Source organism: Hylobates moloch, unplaced genomic scaffold, assembly GCF_009828535.3.
Source record: "Hylobates moloch isolate HMO894 unplaced genomic scaffold, HMol_V3 SCAFFOLD_6, whole genome shotgun sequence".
NCBI classification, from domain to species: Eukaryota; Metazoa; Chordata; class Mammalia; order Primates; family Hylobatidae; genus Hylobates; species Hylobates moloch.
Genome location: NW_026652281.1, coordinates 85227308 through 85232399, shown reverse-complemented (window position 1 = coordinate 85232399; position 5092 = coordinate 85227308).

The following is a 5092-nucleotide window of genomic DNA, read 5'->3' as shown; positions in this document are numbered from 1 at the left end:
CAAGACTGGATGAAGATGCCTGTTACCCTTGACTCTAAAGAGTCATTGATCCCGGGGGTCTCCAGGGCAGGCAATGTAGAGCATTGGTTTAGAAGCACGGATGGGCTCCACGGCTACCTGACTCCTCCACCTACTGCTGTCTGACCTCGGGCAAGTACTGAGCTCCTCTGAGTCTCAAGGTCCTCGTTAGTGAAATGGGGATGAAAACGATGCTTCATAGAGTTGTGGTGAGGATCACACAACTCCTCAAATATGCTAAACACTGAAGTGTATAATTTAAAAGGGTGAATGTGTGGTATATGAATTATATCCTGTAAAGCTATTAGAGAGAGAATACATTAAAAATGCTCAGAGCAGTGCCTGCCCCTGAGGTAGGAGGTGAGACTTGACTCTGGAGGCGGGGTTTGAATGCCAGACCAAATTGAGGACTAGCTAAAACAGGGGTGGGGTGGAAGCCACTTTCCATAAGACAGGCCCACCAGTGTGTCATGTCAGTTTACCACTGCCATGGCAACACCCAGGAGTTACCACCCCTTTCTGGGTCATCAATGACTTGATGACTTGGAAGTTGCCACCCTTCTCCTAGAAACTTCTGTATAAACTGTCCCTTAATCTACATGTAATTAACAGTAGGTATAAATATGACTGCAAACCTGCCCTGAGCTGCAGCTCTCAGCACACTGCCTACGGGGTAGCCCTGCTCTGCAGGGTCAGTCACAGAGCTGCAACACTGCCAGAACTGCAACACTGACATTTCAGTAAAGCTGTTTTCTTCTGCCCTACCACTGGCTTGCCCTTGAATTCTTTCCTGGGCAAAGCCAAGAACCCTCATGGACTAAGCCCCAATCTGGGGTTTGCCTGCCCTGCATCACCCCCAGTAGGACATTCTACCAATACCAGCTCTTATTATTTTCTACAGATGGGACCATTTTCACTCAGGACTGCCAAAGATTAGGAGCAGCAATCCTACTGGGTTGCACACGATTTGGACCCTTGGATCAAATTTAGCCATAACTGCCCCCTTCTTGAAGGTGGCACCTCCAAGTTGATCTCTAACAGCCAGTGGCCATGAGGCCTTCTGGAGATCAAAGGACATTTCAAACCACAAGGTAGGCTCTAACAAAAGCATTTAGTTTGGTGTCCTTGTTTTGCAGATGAGGAAACTGAAGATTGCAGAAGAGGAAGTGGCTCTGTAACTTACTCATTACGCAAGTGGTTAATGGCAAAACCATGATCCAATTAGGCCTTCTGAGGCTTCCCCAAGCCTGGCACAGTCACTCTTCACAGAAGGCAATTTCTTAAAGGTTCATGGCACTGACCAAATGACCACCTACATTTCCCCATGTACTTCTCAAGCTATAATGCAAGAAGTAGAAATGAATAGAAGCCAATGGCATCTATTAAAGCCAAACTCACAGAAAGAGGAGGGAAGGACATTCTGACTGTTACTAAGTGTAATTATTTGAGCCATGAAGTGTTCTCTGTAGCTGCTCTCATCGCAAATGCATGGATACTGCTGACCAAGTGTAGTTCTCATGTATGTTTGCTTTCTAGCTGGTGGGGTAGTGAGGGTTGGAGGGGGCAGATTTAAAGCCTCCTTGCTTTTTCTGCCTCTAAAATGCCTTCAATTTTATTTCCAGAATGTTTTGTTAAATACTTGAGCTAAAGCAGTCAGAATTGTCATGATCACTCAGAGGAATCAAAGGGCAAAAGGGTCACCCCTTCAAGGACTCTGAGCACGCCTTGCAGGTGAGGGGCATGGCGGGGTTGTGGAGGAGACAGGAGCGGATGTCAGCTCCACTGTGGGTGAGGAAGATGCATCTGTGGAAGCTCAGCACTACTTTGGATTAGGGACCAATGGTGGCGACAAAGGGAAAAGGGTTTCAGTTTCTGATTGTCTTCTAAGTATCAAAATGATCTGGGGTTGTTCTTGTTTGTTCATTTTTGCTTCATTTTTTTCTGTTGTGCTTGCAGTTGAGCGAAATTTTTCAGATTTGTCCTTTACTTGTGATTCTTTAAAACTACAAATTTAAAGTTTAAAAAGCCACGAAAGGACAGGAAAAAGGAAAATATTTTAAATACGAAACACGTTTTCATGGAAAGAAACTTGAACATTTCTCAAAATTAAAATACAAAATGTCATTTAGAGGCATGGGCACTGGCTATTTCTAGAATCTTGGAATGTGCTGTCAAAAGAAACTCAGATAACACCTTGAGGGCCGAGGGCCACCCCCAGAAGCCGGGTGGGAAAGTGTCAGGCCTCAGGTAGAATTTCCCCCTCCTGCTTTCTGGTTCTGCCAAGCTTTACCTGAGAGGAGGGGAAAAGCTTTGTCTCACCCTGCCAAAGTTGAAACACTTGATGGCAATGCAATTTGCGTTCAGTCTACAAGGAACGATGGGCCACTCCTCACCTCCCGCATCTCCAAGTCAAAACCCCCACTCCCACCTCTGAGATTAGCCTTCCAGAACTCCATTCGCCTCCCAGAAGTGCTCTGCTTTTGTTCACCTTCAGTCTCCTGGTCTTGAGCTGGCTAAATCTGATTCCTCCTTCAAGGAGTGAAGTCCCCAAGAAGGCTTTCTGGACTCTCCCCACTTTCTTCCCCTGCCCTCAAGCTAAGACAAGGTGCCTCTTATGTTCTCATGGCCCTGTGTTTCCCATCCCGTGATGAACTTTACATATCTGCGACAATGGCCTGTTTTCTTGTCCATCTCCCCCATTAGACTATACAACCATGATGGCCCAAACCCTACCTGCACTGTGCATTCTCTAATGTAAGCCCCATGCCCACTGCAGAACCTGGCACATAGTAACACTTAGTGAGAGAGAGGAATGACATTTCCAAGAAGCAGTGTGATACCATAGGCAATTCGGTTTTGTTTTTTTTTTTAAATGAGATAGGGTCTCACTGTCTCCCAGGCTGGAGTGCAGTGGCATAATCTCAGCTCACTGCCACCTCCACCTCCCTGGCTCAAGTGATCCTCCTTGATCCTCAGTCCCCCAAGTAGCTGGGACTACAGGCACAAGCCCCCATGTCCGGCTAATTTTTATATCTTTGGTAGAGACAAGATTTTGCCATGTTGCCCAGGCTGGTCTTGAACTCCTGAGCTCAAGCAATCCACTCACCTCAGGCCTCCCAAAATGCTGGGATTCCAGGTGTGAGCTACCGCGCCCAGCTGGCAATTCAGTATTCTAACCAAACACATATTCCAACTTTAACATATGTGAGATTTCAGTTTCCTCATATGTAAAATGAGGATAATATCCACTTCAAAGAGAACTCAGGGCAATCATAAGCAACTCTGTATACGACCATGCTCAGCCAGTGGAGGCCAGCGTCGCTGTGGCCCTCCATCAGGGGACACGGAGCTCTTAGAACCAGACTTCCAGCAGGAAAGCTCCGCTGCCCCTTCGTCACTCCCTTCTCACCAAGTGGCCTGGTTCACCCAGCTGCAACTACATTTTAGAAAAGGCAAAGCTATGAAGAGAGTAAAAAAGATCAGTGGTTGCCGGGAGTTTGAGAGTAGGGAGGGAGAGATGAATAGGTGGGACACAGGGTTTTGTTTATGGCAGGGGAACTATTCTGTACCATGGATGCATGTCATTATACATTTTTCAAAACCCATAGAATGCACAGCACAAAGAATGCACCATAAGGTGAACTATGGACATTCGTTAATAATAATAATTAATAATGTATCAATATTGACTCATCAATTGTAACAAATGTCCCACGTTAATGCAAGATGTTAAGAATGAGAGAAATGGGCCAGGTGCAGTGACTCACAACTGTAATCCCAGCACTTTAGGAGGCTGAGATGGGCAGATGGCTTGAGCCCAGGAGTTCAAGACCAGCCTGCGCAACGTGGCAAGACCTGTCTCTACAAAAATACAAAAATTAGCCAGGCCTGGTGGTGTGCGCCTGTGGTCCCAGCTACTCGGAGGTTAAGGTAGGGAGGACTGCTTCAGCCCAGGAGGTCGAGGCTGCAGTAAGCTGTGATCACATCACTGCACTCCAGTCTAGGTGATAGGCAGGTATATAAGAACTCTACTTTCATCTCAATTTTTCTGTAAACCAAAAGTTCTCAAAAAATAAAGTTGGCTTGGTTCCAAGTCTTTGCTATCGTGAATAGTGCCACAATAAACATACGTGTGCATACATGTGCAGGTATCTTTATAGCAGCATGATTTATAATCCTGAAGCTGGAAAGCATCATTCTCAGCAAATTATTGCAAGGACAAAAAACCAAACACCGCATGTTCTCACTCATAGGTGGGAATTGAACAATGAGAACACAAGGACACAGGAAGGGGAACAGCACACACCGGCGCCTGTTGTGGGGTGGGGGGAGGGAGGAGGGATAGCATTAGGAGATATACCTAATGTTAAATAACGAGTTACTGGGTGCAGCACACCAACATGGCCCATGTATACATATGTAACTAACCTGCATGTGCACATGTACCCTAAAACTTAAAGTATAATAAAAAATAATAATAATAAAATAAAGTTGGCTGGGCATGGTGGCTCACACCTGTGATTCTGGCTACTTAAGAGGCCAATGTGGGAGGATTGCATTAGCCCAGGATTCTGAGACCAGCCTGGGCAACAGAGCCAGACCCCATCTTTACAGATAAATAAATAATTAAAGTCTACTAATTTAAAAAAAAATAGGCCGGGTGTGCTGGCTCATGCCTGTAATCCCAGCACTTTGTGGGGCCGAGGTGGATGGATCACTGGAACCCAGGAGTTTGAGACCACCTTGGGCAACGTGGTGAAACCCAGTCTCTACAAAAAATACAAAAATTAGTCAGATCTAGTAGCATGTGCCTGTACTCCCAGCCACTTGGGAGGCTGAGGCAGGAGGATCACTTCAGCCTGGAAGGCGGAGGTTGCCGTGAGTGGAGATTGTGCCACTGCACTCCAGCCTGGGCTACAGAGCTCTAAAAAATAAAAAAATAAAAATGAAGCTGGGCAAGTTCAGAGATCAGCCTTCGGCCCCGCCCAGCACCCAGGCCCATACCTTGTTGAAGAGCTTGTTGTGCAGGGCCGTGGATGCCTTCCTCGTGACCTTGGTGAAAATCCCTGAGGAG